This window comes from Pistacia vera, unplaced genomic scaffold, assembly GCF_008641045.1.
Source record: "Pistacia vera cultivar Batoury unplaced genomic scaffold, PisVer_v2 Contig52, whole genome shotgun sequence".
Taxonomy (NCBI): domain Eukaryota; kingdom Viridiplantae; phylum Streptophyta; class Magnoliopsida; order Sapindales; family Anacardiaceae; genus Pistacia; species Pistacia vera.
In genome coordinates, this window is record NW_022196357.1 from 700,901 (window position 1) to 720,051 (window position 19,151).

The 19,151-nt window shown below is 31.8% G+C and overlaps 1 pseudogene; it reads left to right on the forward strand.

Annotated features, from left to right (window-relative positions):
- The first annotated feature begins 5,203 nt into the window (after positions 1-5,203).
- Positions 5,204-18,316, forward strand: LOC116106525 (annotated as a pseudogene).
- The last annotated feature ends 835 nt before the right edge of the window (positions 18,317-19,151 follow it).

Sequence of the window (19,151 nt, forward strand, 5' to 3'; positions counted from 1 at the left end):
TGCTGAATTTCAAGATGTTTATACAAAATCAAATATGTCTCCTAGAACTTTTGTATAGACATGCTTGTTAAATGGAATATTACTTATTTAATGTTTGATTCATGTTCACCTTATGCAAATTTAATTAGTTATTTTGTAGCAAATAATAGGGGTCCTCATTATTTAGTAGACAGTGATTGACATATAGCTCAAAATTTCATTCTTTTCTTAAAATTTTATATCAATCTAACTTACAACTTTCTAGTGTGTATTATCTTACTAGTTCATTGGTAATACATACAATTATAAAAATTTCAGATTTATTTAAAAAAAATAGAAACAATAAAATTTTAGTGGGACCAATAAAGGCAATGGAATTAAAATTTCAAAAATATTGGAAACTCATTCATTTCCTTTATTGTTTAGCTGCCATATTTGGTCCTAGAATTAAATTAGCGCGTTTAGAAAATGGTTTAAACACGTTAAGTGAAAATTTACGAGACGAAGCATATGTCAATCAACTAGGAGAGATAAGAAAGTGTCTTGCAGAGGCATATTTGCAATATGAAAACAGGTATGGGAACCAGCAAAGAGGCGAAATACTCAAGAAAGTAGCATCAGAAGAAACAAATGAAGATCTACAACAAAGAGCCGACTTTGATGTCTTAGAATATTGGAAAACTAAAAAATATATTTTTCCGGTATTATCAAGACTTGCCCTAGATGTTTTCTTAGTTCCGGTCTCAACTGTCTCATCCAAACAAACATTTAGTGCAAGTGGAAGAATTTTAAATGAAAGGAGGACTAAACTTTCACAAAAAATGATTGAAGTCCTCACATGTCTTCGAGATTGGGAACGGTCACACCATCAAGATCAATATGAGGTTGTCAACGATACTTTAATAGAATCATTTTAATTTTGTAATATATATGATACAGATGAGGGAGATCCTAGTCAACCCCTAAATTAGTTGTTTTGTAAATTGTAACTTTATAATTTGTAAATTAATTGTCAATTATTGCACTATTTTTTCCTTACCAAGTTTTTGTCCCAATTGGGTTTTTCTTGGTAAGGTATTTAACGATTCAATAATCGTTGTAATTTCTTATTTTATTTTTTGATAAATGAATAAATCTAACTTTTCTTATATTACAAGTTAATTGTATTAAAATTGAATTAGTATTTGAAATGTTAACAAAAAAAAATTAATTTAATTGAATGATTGATATTTGAAAAGTTAGCTAAAAAAAATTACACAAAATAAAAAAATTATGGGCCAGCCCGGCCTGACCTGCACCAAAACCCATCGGGTAAGGGTTGGCGAGTTAGGCTGGGCCAACCCTTCTAGCCAAGAGGCATGCTTGGTTGGTGGGCCCGGCCTGCCATTTTGTTTAACCTGCCACAGGCAAGGCGGGTCGGGTTATTTTTCCACCTTTACTCATTGTTGCTTTCCAAGCTGGTTCTAGCCTCTAACAACACTTCTTGAGGCCAGGCTAGCCTAATAACACCATAGAGGCCAAATTTGGCCTTGTGGCGCTCTGCTAGAAAAAATGGGGTGAAAAAGAGAAAAAAATAAAGATATGGGAGAAAAAGGAAGAGGATAAAAGAGAGAATGAAAGAGAAAAAGGAATAATAGTGTACTTCTCCACTCAAGTGATATCCCAAATTTTGTATGGCAAATTTCAACAGGGGTTAGGATAGTACTTTCCATATAAGTGAGCTGATACGTAGGGGGCTTTTTCATAATATCTGAAGTAAGAAGTTTATTGCTACTTTTAAAAACAAAAAGGAAGGATCATTTTTGCCTAAATTGAGAGATTCGTACTAAATTTAAAATCACGACAAGAAAATTAGCCACGATCTAGAGTTATGTTTTTGTGTGTGTGTGTATGTGTTTTTTTTTTTTTTTTTTACTTCTGTGACTATGTAATGTTTAGAAATTAGATACTAGAACAAAATTAAAAAAAAAAAAAATAGAGAGAGGGATTTGATGTGTTGTATTAATTTCTTTAGACCCCTTTTTAGGATATACATAGATGAGGATAGGTCAGTAAGGTGACTTTTGAGGGTCGTATGCCATAATTTTGATAATATGAATGTATGGTTGACCTGAACATGATGATTGCTAATCGACGTTTGGCTAAGATAGAAGTGGAGGAGAAAACTTTCTCATATAATAGAGTGCTAAATAAGAACTTTGTGATGTTTACTTCGTAGATTATATGGGAATGTGAATAAGGATGAGGATGAGAATATGAATGTGTGAAAGAATAAAATATGATTACGGTATTTACTTTTAACAATGACTAATACTTAATAGTGGAATGGAATAAAATTTTCGATTTTTGATGAAAAATAGTATACTGTATACCCTTAAGTTTAAATGATTATATACGTATTTTTATCACCACAGAGATTGCTTAAAATTATTTCTTAAATATTTATATTAAAATATAATTAAAAACTAAATAAAACAGTTATCCATTCCAATCCACATAGTTGGCCATTGGGTTCTTTAGCTTGTTCCATGGGCTTTTATTCTGGACTTAAATAAATTGGGGTTTATGTAATTTTATACCCGACGTTCTTACCGACAGAATTAATAGAATTTTCTTTTTCTTTTAATTAAGACCACGTACATGATACAACCCCACTAAGGTGAACTTATTAAATTAATAAATTATCAAAGTAAAATAAATTAGTATACATATCAATTGAGTCAAGATCTTCAAATTAATTGCTTAATTAAAATCACAAAGATTAATTAATGCTCACTTAGTTAATCTATCTTAATTACTAAAGAATTGTTTTAGATTAATTAATGTCTTTATTGGTAAGTAAATTAAGAGATTTATCATAAACAAACACAAAATCTTGAAAGCATGTGGGAAATCTCAATCTCAAAATTTGTCCATAGGAGATTATAGAATTAGTTATTTCTAAATAAAATATACCAAAAGATGCACGTTTCCAAAACAATCAAATAATAATAAATGAAATCAGATTAATTGTGACAGCTTCTTAACATCAATTACACAAAGCACAAAGATAAATTAATGCTAATAGTTAAATCTATTTAAAATCTTTCAAAATCTTATCTTTAATTAATTAAAAGTAAGAAGTAATTAATGTCTTTATTGGTAACTAAAGCAAAAGATTATTTATGAATTTAATTTGATTAGGAGAATCCATTTCATATTATTTGTACTTCTCCAAACTGAAAGATCAAGCATAATGATACTTTATATTCTTTAAAGTTGAACTTTCTTGGTTTTGTGTGTTCATGTGATAAAATTTGATTGATTATCACTTGGCTTTTAAGTTAATAGAACAACTTTGACATGGTTGAATCAATTAATTAATATGAGTTTAATGGGAGAATCATAGAATATCTTCAAATTTTGAAATTTATTTATTAATAGATCTTTAAAGTTTAAAAAATATATTGCTAATACCCTTTTATGTATAAACTGGACCCTTAATGTTTAAAAACTTTATCAAATACACCTTTTTACCCTAACTTCGTTATGTTATTGTTCGGTTTATAAATAACTTTCTTATAAGATCAAAGTAATCATTTTACTCCAACATTTCTTATAAGATTGAATTTATTATATCACCCATCTACCACAAACAATAACATACAGAGTTAAATAAAAGGGGTATCTACAATACAATTTTCCAACTTTAAAGGTTCATTTGATAAAAAGTGTGAAAGTTGTTATCCAAATGATAAATTTGGAAACTTAAAGTAATATATGATATTCTCCCTGGGTTTTATTGGCATACATTTCTAAAATCAAAGTAGTTTTAAAAATTGTACAATAATATATTTATATGATTAAAATAAATTTTATAGCTATTAGTTTTTTAAACCACTCGATCAAATAATTTTATAGTTATAGTAACAATGAGATGTTGAGTGCTGACCCAAACACAATAAGCTAACATACAAAGTTGGATCCTAATGCTATATGTCACATTATTGTACATAATAATATGTAATTGATATATTAACAAACAGTAAAGCTATGAATACAAAAGTTGTGATTCTAATTGCGATATATCAACATCAGATTAATCATAAGAAACGCAAAAACTTCACAAAATTGTATAATCAATATGATGTGGTGTTGATTAAATTGGCACCATATCAGTTAGAATAAAAAGTTGAGATACTATATCACTCGTTAGCAGATGAGGTGACAATCCTCTCATTCTTAATATAAAACAATATATGAACCCAACAATTAAAATATATATATATATATATATATAAAGAGTGTTGCTAAATCAAGGCTAGGTTTTCATAAATTTTACAAAACAAGTCAAGATTCCTGATTATCTATGGTTGGATAATTAATTCAACAGGAGTTTGTGATAACTTTCATGATCGCATCTGAATAAAAAATAATTAGCAACCTTAAGAGTTGATCCTCTCTCTCTCTCTCTCTCTCTCTCTCTCTCTCTATATATATATATATATATATATATATATATAAAGAGAATGACTTAATATCCGCCCTTGAGTTTTAGTCCCATTCAAGGTCCTAGCCATTCAAATACTGAGAAATACCCCTCTCAAACTAATAACCGTTACTCAAATCTTAAGTCCAATACAACATTGTTCACAGATAGAAGAGTCAATTAATGGTGAATTACCCATTTTCCATTTACGTATACGAGTGAATTATCTGTTTTGTCTTTACATAGGTTAACGTAAATTAGAATAAGATGAGGTCTATGTAATAGTTTAAACTGCTGGACCAGGTACATGACCCAAACCCTAGGGCGGTAAATGTAATTTTCTTTATTATATATCTTATCCTATATTAACAAGCGACTAATGTCATCTTAATCATTTATTAATTCATGTGATAATATTTTGTCAGTGACGTTGTATCACGGAAGTATCTTCCACCTAAGCATATCTCACCAACTCTGGCAATAAAGGTCAACCGCAGATTCCCAACACCAAATCAAGGATACACCAGCTATCATTTTCCATGTTTATACTCAGCAATTAATGACCTTGATTCTTAGATTCTTACTTAAAATGATTCCTGTTAAAGTGTATATATTCTCTCATATGAATACTTGTAAGATGTGTGAAAAACAACTGAATATACAGCATCAATATTAAATAGTAATATTCTCAAAATCTCATTACGTTGTCTCCTATCACTAAACTTTGCTTATATTTTAATTCTCTTCTCAAATCAATATTATATATTGAAGAAGCCGACTGGTTTACACAGAAAAGCATGGCTCAAAGAGGCGATTTAGCTTCAGGTTCTTTGAAGGAAGACGATGCAAATGATAATGAATATCATGATTTACAGTGGGGTGAAATTCAAAGGCTACCGACTTTTAAACGATTGAGATCATCATTGTTTGACAACGATGATGAAAACGGACGGCGGGTGACCGATGTTACGAAGCTTGAAGCTCTCGAGCGCCATGAATTCATACAGAAGCTCATCAAACACATTGAACATGATAATCTTCTGTTGTTGCAGAAGATTAGACGAAGAATGGACAAGTATTTCTTTTCTGGCTGCATTCATTCATGCATGCATGCAGTTTCGTTTTGGTAAATTGATTTTGTGTTTTCTGGATCGAAAATATTAGAAAAGCGTTCGTATTTCTACTTCAAAACTTACTATAAATATTACTATTTTTTTTTTTTGTTTTTTATTTTAATTTTTTGTGAGGAAAATCGATGGGAGGATGCCTTCGAAATCGAGTTAATTTTCTATTTATTGAATTAAAAAATATAATAAGAAAAATGCTTTCTATAATGTCTTCAAATAATAATATATTATTAAAAAAGTTTGTTTTATAAGTTTTATAAGTATTTCTTAATTTTATAAAAATCGTTTTATAACTTTTGTGGGTGCATGCATTCATGCAGTTTCGTTTCGTAAAATAATTTTGTGTTTTCTGAATTTGATTCAGAAATTCGAAAACCTTTTTTTATTTTTGCTTCAAATGAAAGATACCACACAAAATAGTTTTTTTTTTTTTCTTAAATTTTTTTTTTTTTTTGGATTTACTGAATTTAAGAAAAAAAAAAATGCGTTCGATGACTTGTTCAAAGTACTATAAAAGAATTGTTTCTCATTTTTGGAAAGAAAATAGGAAATAATTTTTGAGTTGGTGTTTTTTATTTATCAGTTTCCATATTGATGATTAATTAATGTATTATATTACATTTTTAATTGATTAATGTAGAGTTGGAGTAGAATTGCCCACAGTAGAAGTGAGATACAAGAATCTGTGTGTGGAAGCTGAATGTGAAGTGGTTCATGGGAAGCCCTTACCAACAATTTGGAATTCCATTAAAAGCACTTTTTCCGTAAGTATATGTTGAAAATAGTTTAATTTAGAGATATATCAACATTAAATTTTGTTTATATTAATTAATGACACATATCTAATATATATACTAGTTGTTTTAAGGTACAAAGGAGACAAGTATACTCCATAATTTTTTTATTCAAATTCTATTAATAAGCTATACATATATACAATTTTATTGGATCGCATATAAAATACAATTAATTAATATATATGTTGATTCGGAACTTAATTTCAGTACTTGGAGAGGTTGTTTGGTTCAAAGTCAAGTCGAGCAAAGATAAGCATTCTTAATGAAGTTAGTGGTATAATAAAGCCTGGAAGGTAAGTTACATAAACTTAATTTATGAAGTTCTATTTAAAGAAGCCGTTTAGATATATAAACTTTACGAAGTTCTATCCGAAAAAAAAAATTGTATCAAATGATGCAGTTGTCATGTTTATTTGTCTTGCAGGATCACTCTATTGCTTGGTCCTCCGGGATGTGGGAAGACCTCTTTTTTAAAAGCTCTTTCTGGAAATCTAGAAAAATCTCTCAAGGTAAATATGACAATAGTTTTTACATCATAGAACATAGGAATGAGGTGATGATGCACCAAACAAATCCTTCCACCATCGGAATTGAACTATCCACCAACGCTAAAGCCTGACGCCGCGACCTAGCGTCAATACAATTATAGTATGTCGACACGATTTCGTGTTGATATATAGTTTAATACCTTGATTCATGCGAGTTCTTGGCACAAAATTTCATGTCAAGGAAGGCTTACTTTGACACAAGATTTATCTTTTCCAACATCGAGCTTATTTCGGTATAAGACGTATTTCTAATAGTGTTTAAATATAGTTTTTTTTAATTTATACAATTAATCATGTTTATAGTATAGATATTTTTTTCTCTTACTTCTTTTTCTCTCAATTAGATTACAGGAGAAGTTTCTTATAATGGATACAAATTAGAAGAGTTTGTTCCCCAAAAAACATCTACATATGTAAATCAATACGATCAACACATTGCTCAAATGACTGTGAGGGAAACCCTAGATTTTTCGGCTCGTTGTCAAGGCGTTGGAAGCAAAGAAGGTAGATTAATTTCTATATTAGTTTTAAATACTATTAGCATATCAATTGATTGACTGATAGTAGTGACCATATTTTATTTTATTTTTTCCTCCTATTAAGAGATTATGCTCGAGGTCAGTAGAAGAGAGAAAGAAGCCGGAATTATTCCAGATCCTGACTTAGATACTTTCATGAAGGTAATATTTGGGCTGATGTCTTGGAAGCAATGAAATTAATTTAGCATATGTGGGCTTTTTGGTAATTTTAAACGTTATGATAAAATATTAATGAAACCCCAATGGTTTCTTAAATTTCACTATAAGCCAACATGAAGTATACTTGTCAAGTTTATAAGCAGGAAATTTCAAATGGGGTCAAATTAATGTTTAATGAATAAGGAGGCTAGATAAAAATTAAGTTTACGAGGTCAAAGTGTTAACGCATTTCTATATAAATTTTGTTGTAGCTCGGCTCTGAGGTTTATTGTTGATTATACTTGGATTAGTGGTTGATTAATTTTGATTAATTTTAAGTTAATTCGAAATAAATTATTTAAATGGCCAAAGTTGGTCAAACAAATTTAAATTGACTGAGATTAATGTTGGGTGGAACTTGACAGTTTTGGAAAACCAAAGGTCGGAAAGGGTTTGTTTGAAAAAGATGAGGTGGTGAAAAGTTTTTCCGGCCCAAATGTTATTAATGGCACTCGAAACGACGGCGTATCAATATCTCCATTCTCTCCTCTCTTTTTGAATCTCTATCCCATTTTCACTTCCAAAGTCCAAACTGTGTCCAGTCACTTTCAAATTTTCAATCTTGCAATCCCGTCCCACAGCCATTTCTCCTCCTCGTGATGAACCGGCGTCGTAGCAGTGAGTGCTATGGAGACTCATTTTCTTACGAAATTCAGAACCGAGTGGTTCCAAATTTCGGAGAACGCCAGCGAATTGGCTGCGTAGGTGAGTTTATGGGCATAAGTAACAAATCCCAGGAACATAATATTTCTCTTCAAATGGGTTTCGTTTTTTATTAATTATTTTTTTCCAGAAATTTTCAGCCTCTGAATTTTGGAAGCCTAAATGTTAAGTTATTCAAATCCCCAAATAGAAAGAAATTAGGAAAAAGAAAAACCCCTCTCAGTATTTTATGTCGACACATTTTGTTAAAATGTATTATTGCAATACTAATTGACTTCGTCGTGGTTGACGCGCTCGACAATTAGAACATGGAGCATGTTCAATGTAATCTTAAAATAAGAACTTGAGATTGTCATGTTGTTGAGCGTATAGAGTGCCCCTAATTAGTGTCAGGAAAGGGAATTCTGGTGCATTTTGATGAAAATGTAGTTAAATGTACAAGAATTTTTCGCAATATCTTTGAAAAATATGTTCATGTGTGCCATTATACCCTGATAATCTAAATGCTGATATAGCAGTAATTAACACTTATATATAGTCGAGAAATGCTGACAAATATCATTCAAATTCATACTTGGACCAATTTAGATTTATTCCTTAACCTGAAATTCAAGTCTTTAGGTATAATTGTTGTTTGAGTTACTGACAAGGGAGATCTCGAGTTACATTAGTAATATGGTTCAAAGATCTATTTTTTGGGTATTGGTAACTTGATGTTTCTAGTTTATGATGTTAGATATCAGTTATTTGGTAATTTATGTTATTGTATCTATATGATGATGATTGTATATGCTAATGCAAAAGTACCATGGTTATATCCGACCATATTAGATTACCCCTAGTACCATATTTTGACCCTGTAAGTTATTTTATTTTATTTTTTCGTTGATCTTATTCTAATAGCTTTCACTTTTTTATGACAATGAGTACGGTGTTTTTTTTTTTTTTTTTTTTTAAACAGGCAACTTCTGTCAGAGGAGTAAAGAGAACCCTTCAAACGGATTACCTACTAAAAGTAATATTTCTTGGAGACGGGAAATTATGCTTCCTTCCTATAACTCTTTTGGTATAAAAGTTTTATTAGTTAACAAAAATGTTTGTTTATTTTTTCCTTGGTTTCTCAGATCCTAGGACTTGATATATGTGCTGATACGTTGGTTGGGGATGCCATGAAACGAGGCATTTCTGGGGGCCAGAGAAAGAGACTGACTACAGGTACAGATACATATAGTAGCAGCAGCTTCATTGTACTAGGCATTGTATCAATAAACTTGTTAGAGTGAATACTGATGTCGGGCTCTTGTCGAATTGTTAGTTATCATGATGTTAGAGTTGGCTGACACAAAATCTTGTATTTCAACCCCTATGCATAACTTTTTTTTTCTAATAACAAATTTATATTACATTTATCTTGGTCTCATAGGAAATATTGGACCTTAAACACAGATTCATATTTTCCGTTTTGCTAGATCCATTACAGCTTATCAAATCTAGTATACAATATTAAAAATACTAATGTTGGACACTTGTTAAAATATGTTATATCTGGATCCAGTTTTGAGTTAAGCATCTTCTACTTATATTACGCAGGGGAGATGATAACAGGTCCAGTAAAAGCTTTGTTTATGGATGAAATAACAAATGGGTTAGACAGTGCCACCACATTTCAGATTATTTCTTGTCTAAAGCAGCTGACGCACATAACAGATGCTACTTTACTGATTTCTATTCTTCAACCAGCTCCAGAAACCTTTGAACTCTTTGATGACATTATTCTGATGGCTGAAGGGAAAATTGTGTATCATGGTCCACGTGAGTATGTTCTTAATTTTTTTGAGGAATGTGGGTTTAGATGTCCTGAAAGGAAAGGAGTTGCCGAGTTCCTCCAGGAGGTAATTACATCAATTTTTGAAATTCTTCTTGTACTATATGCTCTTACTTCTTATGATGAAGTATATATACTTGACCAATCTATGCAGGTTATCTCAGAGAAAGATCAAGCACAATATTCGTACAAAACGGAGCTTCCTTCCGATTATTTTTCAGTTGATATGTTTTCTAGAAAATTTAAGGAATCTCCCTTAGGGAAGAAGGTTGATGAAGAGCTATCAGTGCCCTATGATAAATCCAAAAGCCATAAAAATGCTCTTTCCTTTAGTGCCTATTCAGTTTCTAAATGGGAACTCTTCAGAGCTGGCATGTCAAGGGAACTTCTTCTTATGAAGAGGAATTCTTTTGTCTATATATTCAAATTAAGCCAGGTTAAATTTATTTCCTAAATTTTCGTTCAACTCCTTATTATTTAGTTGGCAGACTCAACTTGTTTAGTAAATGGGCAGCAGAAGTTTGTGATAACATTTATAAAGCTTTAGAGAGGCTTCCGACAATATTACAAGATATTTATGCAAATTTTCATATTTGATGGATGTTTCTTACAGACTTCAGAACCAATAGAGCCTGTCTATATTTTAGCTACTCCTAATGATTTTATCTCCTTTTGTGGGCATGAATATTGTATTGCTAAAAGTTAGGATTTTTTCATTTACAGGTTGCCATCCTTGCATGTATCACAGTAACTGTATTTTGGCATGCTCGAAATGCTACTGATTCTCGCCATGCTGTATTCTATATGGGTGCCATGTTTTTTGCACTCAACCTACTTCTAGTTGATGGGTATCCAGAGGTGCCAATGACTATTTCAAGACTTCCACTCTTTTACAAACATAGAGATCTGCGTTTTTACCCCGCGTGGGCTTATGCTGTTCCAGCCTCAGTCTTAAAGCTTCCTTTTTCATTCTTAGAATCTCTAGTCTGGACATCTATTACTTATTATGGCATTGGATACAGCCCTCAGTTTTGGAGGTTAGTATCACTTCTCTTTTATCTAATTATAGTCTTCAATCAGACGTACTAACCCCATCATTCATATGTTTGTCCAATTAAATCCAATCGCTATTTTTTTTTTTTTTTTTTTAAACCACCAATCATGGTAATGCTGGCAAGATGAAAGAGAATATAGATGCATATATAACATTAATTTTATTGAATGTTCATATAGATAACTTAAGCACATAATACTTTTTCTATTTTAGTTTTGAATAGTTCTATATTTCATGGCTATTGATTTTAGGCCTTCTATGATATTGACCTTTGCTTTAACATTTTAAAAAGTTAATAATCATTTCTATCACCACCAAAAAAAAAAAAAAAAAAATCCTTTAATTTTCATAACCATGGATTATGGTATCATATGTCTTTGGCATATGTCAATGAAAGACTCTTGGTGTCCATAATCTTAGAAAAGTATAATAATTTACAGCATCTAATGCATTTAAAATGTATGAAAAATCTACGTTGATGTATTATTTAGGAAGCATTTATTTTAGGAACTTACATATTTAAGTTAGATTACTGCTTGTTTTGTTGGATTTTATTTTCATGAAGTTGGTTTCTTTATCTCATTACTATTAGAATTATTTCTATATTATCTTTTGTTTATGACACTAGCCACTACAAATGGGGGTGTCAGTCAGATATTATAAGACTCTTAGCTGAGTGCAAAGCTCATGATAATTTTCTTAGCTTCGACTCTAAACTTTGATCATGTGCTTTAGGTTCTTTCGGCAATTGATTCTACTTTTTGCTGTGCACGCGGCATCATCATCCATGTTTCGTTTCTTGGCCTCAGTCTTTCAGACTCAAGCTACTGCTTTAGCAGCTTGTCATCTTGTATTAATTTCTGCCCTCACCTTTGCTGGCTTCATTATAACACGACGTAGGTTATGCATACTTCAATTTTGATTTTAGAATTATATATCAACTAAAATGATTAACTTAAGATGTGTGATAAATCGCAGCCTCGATGCCAATTTGGTTGAAATGGGGTTTCTGGGTATCCCCTTTGACGTATGGAGAGATAGGCCTTTCCATAAATGAATTTCTTGCTCCAAAATGGCAAAAGGTGAGCCTCTCATCTTAAAAGTTATGGTCCAGGTAAGGTGACTCCTAGTAACATTCTTGTAAGAAATGTTTGTTTTGGTTTTACTTTCTAGGGTTTTTTCTACTTTAATTCAAAGAACATTACTAGAATGGAAAAAAATTATAAATTGGGTAAATACACCTTATCCTATTTATGCCCCTCTCAAAAAATAATGCCACATTTGGATTTATTTTAGTTTTCTATCTATGTAGTGACGCAATGATTCTTAGAATGAATATATTTCTAGCAAGATTTTATTTGATAGACATATTGATGTCATGTTTGTTTGTCCATCTCATTTAATCATTGATGCTGTCTATTTTTGCTGAACTTAAAAAGTTTTGTTGCCTTCATATTAGTACATGATGAATATTGGGGCATGCATTTTAATTTCTTGATGGTTATGAAAATGCCAGATGAGTAACTAATTTTGTAACTCTATCATTCAGATCAAAGCACAGATGATCTCACACTTTTAAGTTTTCTGTTTATGTATTTGTAGACACTTTCAGCAAACACTACCACTACTATTGGACAACAAACTCTAGTCAGTCGTGGACTAAACTTTGGTGAAGAGTTTTACTGGATATCACTTGCTGCTTTAATTGGGTTCATTTTAATTTTCGACAGTGGCTTCAGTTTGATCTTGACTTTCTTCAACTGTAAGTTTCATCTGTTTATTGTACTTTATTAAACTTGAGAAATATAACAATCTTATAATTCATCACGTTACATTTTCAAACTCAGATTCCAAATCATCTTGTGCTATTGTTTCACTTGAAAAGCTCTCCCACATACGAAATATTGACAGTGGGGCATGCGTGGAAGTAAAGTCTAAGGATTCTCTTCCTAGCGATGACAGCAAGTCTAATAAAGGTTGATTTATTTTCTTGCTTTCCTTGTTCCCCATCAGTTCATTTTTATTTTAGTACTTGTCCCCTCTGGTTGAATTTGGTTCCCGTTAACATGTATCTGGAATTAGAAACTTTGGCTTTGACCTTAGAAAGGATAGGAACCTGATTGTATCCACTGCTACTCAGATCTTGTCCTTTTCAAGACTCTTGGCAGCAAGAGTTTTCCTTGATATGTGTACTTTGAACATACAATTTAACATTATGATTAATTTTTATATTTTCAGAAAAGGCACATGTTAATGAGATGGTTAGTTTTTATTCAGTAAGTTTATCAGTGTTTTGTTTCAATCAACAGGCAGGATGGCTTTACCTGTTGAACCCCTGACATTAACATTTCAGGATGTACAATACGCCGTTGATACCCCTTTGGTAATAACGTAAACAGTTTTTTCTTATTGTGTGGAATCACTTCTATCACTGGATATAAACAGGCATTTCATGGCATACAATAATTTCATCTTTTCTTTGGTACAAGGAAATGAGAGAAAAAGGATTTGCTCAAAGAAAACTCCAGCTTCTTTCAAATATTACGGGTGCATTTAGACCTGGTATTCTCACAGCATTAATGGGTGTTAGTGGAGCTGGAAAAACGACACTTTTAGATGTTCTTGCTGGAAGAAAAACTAGTGGTTACATTGAAGGGGAAATAAAAGTTGGTGGGTATCCTAAAGTTCAAGAAACATTTGCTAGAATTTCTGGTTACTGTGAGCAATTCGACATACATTCTCCACTAATCACTGTAGAAGAATCTTTGATATTTTCTGCTTCGCTGCGTCTTGATTCTCAGATAGACTCAAAAACTATAAAGGTAAGAAAGACTGTTAATGCTTAGTCTTAGAAAGGACATGAATTCAAATGAAAAGACTTTTCTCTTAAATCAATAGAATCTTTTATGTGTTGGTGCAATTTCCTTGTATCAAATTTTATTTTATTTTATTATTATTATTATTTTTTTTTTTTTTTAATTGTGCCTTAAACATTAGTTGGTCCTAAATCCATTTTTATTGTAAACTAACTCGTATGTGTCTCTGCAGCTGTTTGTCAATGAAGTCCTTGAAACCATCGAGCTTGATGGAATCAAGGATGCCTTAGTTGGCATGCCTGGTGTTAGTGGTCTATCAATTGAGCAACGGAAGAGGCTAACAATAGCAGTGGAGCTTGTTGCCAACCCCTCTATTATCTTCTTGGATGAACCAACAACTGGTTTGGATGCTAGAGCAGCAGCAATTGTAATGCGAGCTGTGAAGAATGTAGCTGATACAGGAAGAACAATTGTTTGCACTATCCACCAACCAAGTATCGAAATATTTGAAACATTTGATGAGGTAAAACTTTGTTTTTTTTTTTTTTTTTTTTCACTAATGAACTCCTTGAGATAGACTGAGGGGAACATCAGCCAACATTTTCTTGTCAAATGACAAAGTTGGGAAATTGATCTCTTTGTTTATAATATTCATTGCAGTTGATTCTTTTGAAAAGAGGAGGGCATATAATCTACTCTGGACCATTAGGACAACATTCATGTAGAGTTATACAATATTTTGAGGTTAGTTTTGTCTTTAGTATTGCGCCTATTAGATTATGCATTATTCTTTAGAGAGAGGCATAATATACTACCTGCTTGTACTAGATAATTATTTGTTTAAAGTCGTCATGTTAACAGGGTGTCTTTGGGGTGCCAAAGATTACAAAAAATTATAATCCTGCAACGTGGCTGCTTAGAAGTCACTTCTCCATCTACAGAAGCTGAACTTGGTATAGATTTTGCCCAAATATACAAGGATTCTACTCTATACGAGTAAGTTCAATTGCAATATTTACTGGTTTCGGACTTACTAATTGACCACTAGGTTACTTGGTATCAGAAAAGCCATTTTAAATAGCATAGCTATTAATTAGTAATTTAAAAGGCTTCGAGGTTGACGCATCAATCATCAGTATAACCAAATACATAAAAGCAATGTTAATATACCATAGCAAGTAGAAGTAGTTCATAATTTATTAGCAGCGTGAGGTATTATTAGGACATCTTTTAGAAGCTGGTGTTAAAATGGGAAATCTGTCATGGTATAATCCCAGTATTATTTCAGTAGTTACTTAACATGGTACGAAAGTGGCTATGTTATATATACGTCTGTGTTTGTATCTGTAAATCTGTGTGTATTTGGGCTTAGTCCATTTGTTCCATCTATTTTTGTTTTTTTTTGTTTTTTTTTGTAAGTATTTTAGCTATTGTCTATCCTCTTAATAGACTAAGCTTCTGTCAGGTGATTACTTAACATATTATCAAAGCAGAGGTTCTTTTTTCTGAATCCAACTTGAGTTTAGTTCACACTGCATACATGAGAGGCCACCTTTTTAAAGAGCTTAATACACTATAGTTTAGGATCTTTTACTAGCTTAATATTTTTTAACTCAATTCTACCTTGCAGTTTATTGTTTGTGGTTTTGCATCATAGATTTAAGTTGCTATACTTAGACTGTAACAAGCAAACACTTACAAACTTTTCATTTGTAGGTATAACAACGAGCTTGTAAGAGAGTCTAGTACTCCACCTCCCGGCTCAAGGGATCTGAATTTTCCAACTCGTTTTCCACAAAGTGGTTGGAACCAATTCAGATTTTGCTTGTGGAAACAGCATTTGTCATATTGGAGAAATCCTTCTTACAACTTGTCACGTATGGTGCGCGTGGTTGTAGGATCCTTGGTTTTTGGCTTACTATTTTGGGACAAGGGAAATAAAATGTAAGTTTATTTTTCTTTTAACTTCTTTCATCTGTTTTAGATTTTTTTATTTTTTATTTTTTTTGGTTACATTTTTATGTCAATTTGGATCAGCTTGTATTAAAAAAGTGATAGCCCTGATCAAATCCTTGATATATAAGTATGCAAGATAATTTTGTAGCATGTTCAAACACACATTGCTTATATGTAGGCAACATGTTTGCATATAAGCATCAATGACTTCCAAACAATATGTATGTCTTACTTTTAGTGACAAGAAATTTAGTTTTAATTGTGCATTTAATAGTTTTGGACCATCAGTTGGTTCATTAAGCTTACGCAACTGATTATCTTTAACATTTAATTAGTTTATTGAAAATGTTGACTTCACTCATGTAGTTGTACCATGGTATGATAAAGTACAATATATGTGTCTAGATATGCCTGAAGATTTTTAACGAGTTAGAACTTTACCACGATATTGAGAAAGTTTGTTGGGACATGTTTTTGTAATGTAAAGCATGTAATATTTACAGATCATATGTTGTTACAAGTTTATTGTTCAATGTTGCAAATATAATGTCCTACATTTTGAAAGACCTATTCCAGTAACTTTATTTCACTACTATTGTAGCAAAAGCTGATTAGGAATGACCATCAAATTTGAACTTCTATTCATACCTAGATTTAACTGATCTTATGACTCTGTACATGACATATGAGTTAGTCTTTGGTAGGCTAACTTTGAATGTCTTTTTCTGTCAGCAACAATCAGCAGGATATGCTACGCATACTCGGCTCAATGTTTATTTCTGTAATATTCTTGGGCATAACTAACTGCTCCTCGGTTGCACCATCAGTTGCAACAGAGCGCACTGTTATGTATCGAGAAAGATACTCAGGAATGTACTCCTCTTTGGCTTTTGCACTAGCACAGGTAATGCGTACAAGGACATGCTTTGAGATGTTTATAGACTTGATTTTCTAGACGCTTGTAATACCATACTTTGTAATGTACAATGTCATAAGTGTCATATTGTAAGAAATTTTCTCTGAGACAGCAGATGTGCAATCGTCCAATCACAATGCGCTTGCAAGTCATGTGCAATGTCATGACATGCTGTGATTGAACGGATGCTTGTTTCCCTTCTCACTAAAGAACTTTCACATATTAAGAACATTATTAGGGAAATTTTACTGGGATTCTGATTTTGATAACGTGCATACTGGTTTTCAGGTGACTATTGAGATTCCATATGTATTTATCCAGATAGTAATTTTTATGGCCATTGCATATCCGATGATTGGATTTTCTAGGTCAGTCCATAAAGTGCTTCTGTTCTTCATTGCCATGTTCTTTACACAGCTCTACTATCTTTATTTGGGAATGCTACTTGTGGCATTGACACCTGACATTGCGCTATCCTCAATTTTCACATCGGCTGTCTACAAATTATTGAGTCTCTTCTCCGGGTATATGCTTCCTAAACAGGTACGCAACCATTCTTTATCCAAAAAGAAAAAACTGCTGAACTTATGTGCCAAGATATAATGAAAACACTGGAATGCTTAATGTATAGGGTAAATCTTATTTATCTTCTGACCCATTTGGTTCAGATAGCCAAAGATTTATCCTATATTCTATAAAAAAAAAATAATAATAAATAAATGAATTTTATCATAGGTCTCTAACAATTTGATAATCCTTATATTGTTAATAGAGATTTTTTGACAAACTTCCAAGTTTAGTGGAATCTTCTTTGTATTTTAACCCAATTTCAAGAGAGGTCAATGAAACTCGACTGTTTGGTAGATTGCAATATAGATAACCCAAATAGTAAACTAATGGTAAAAGAAAAACATGGAATGAATTGTAAACTCAAATGTCTTAGGTTCGAATTGAACCATATAAAGCACAACATTTTTCTTACCATTTTAAAAAGATAAATGAACAACTCTTAAAAGAGTGTGTAACTTACATGTTGTTTTGGTTGTGTTGCTCAATTTGCAGCAAATTCCGAAATGGTGGATATGGCTGTTTTATTTGACGCCTACAGCCTGGACACTAAATGTTTTGCTCACTTCGCAATATGGGGATGTCAAAAAGGACATTGTTGCTTTTGGAGAAACCAAAAAAATTCCTGCCTTCTTAGAAGATTACTTTGGGTTTCACTTTGATCAGTTAGTTGTTTCAACAATTATTGTTATGCTTTATCCCATTGTTCTTGCTTCACTTTTCACATATTTCATTGGACGGTTGAACTTTCAGCGAAGGTGAATCTACCTTTGCCATAGATGAAATAGTTGCACAGAACTAATAAGCTATGAATTTGTACTGTGATATTACAAGGTTCAATAGTTATATTATAACTTTTACCATAAAAGCTTTGTTGTAAATTCATCAATTTTGTTTTTCACATAGTATTATGTTGTTAGCTTTTAGTCTATTTTGTATGGTTTTGTTTTGAGATCACCTAAATGTTCCAATACTTATCATAGGCTTGTGTTTTCTTTCCTACAGCCAAAACCTTGAGGTGAGGTTGGATCAAGTCCTCGTTTGTTTCTCATTAAAACAAAAGTGTTTTACTTGACATAAATGTAATGATAAGAAGCTGTGGTAACATTATTTTGGTAACAATTAAGAATATTTCAGTTTCGTATATTAATATTTTAATTACGATAAACGACTCTCCAGCTACAAAATTGTAACTATACTGAATCAGTATTGTAGCTTAACCCTACAGTCAACGGCATTGTTTGCTGACTTGCCACTGCAGAAACAGTCTTAACCTACCTCTTCTCAAGCACAAACACAAACTAAAACTGAATCATCCCAAAATTCATTTGAACAGCATTGATTACTTTTCAAATTTGTTTTATTACACACTTTAATTATTCGAGTTTCGATTTGTATTCCATATCCAACATTATATTCATTCTGGACACGGAAAAATTAGCACAGGGTAGCACAGAAGCAGATCTAAAGACATCGCAAGAAAATTTATCGACTAATACAAGCAAATAGAGAGTTTAAATCATGCACTTCAGCCGCTGTTTTTCTCAGCAATCACAGCATGGATGTGGAACTCTAAAATGAATACTAAAGCAAATATCTGACAATAATTTCCGACATTAATCACAGAAACACATATTGGAGGAGAAGGACATGAAATATTTTAAGAAACAGAGTCCAAATCATTCACCTTTATAATTA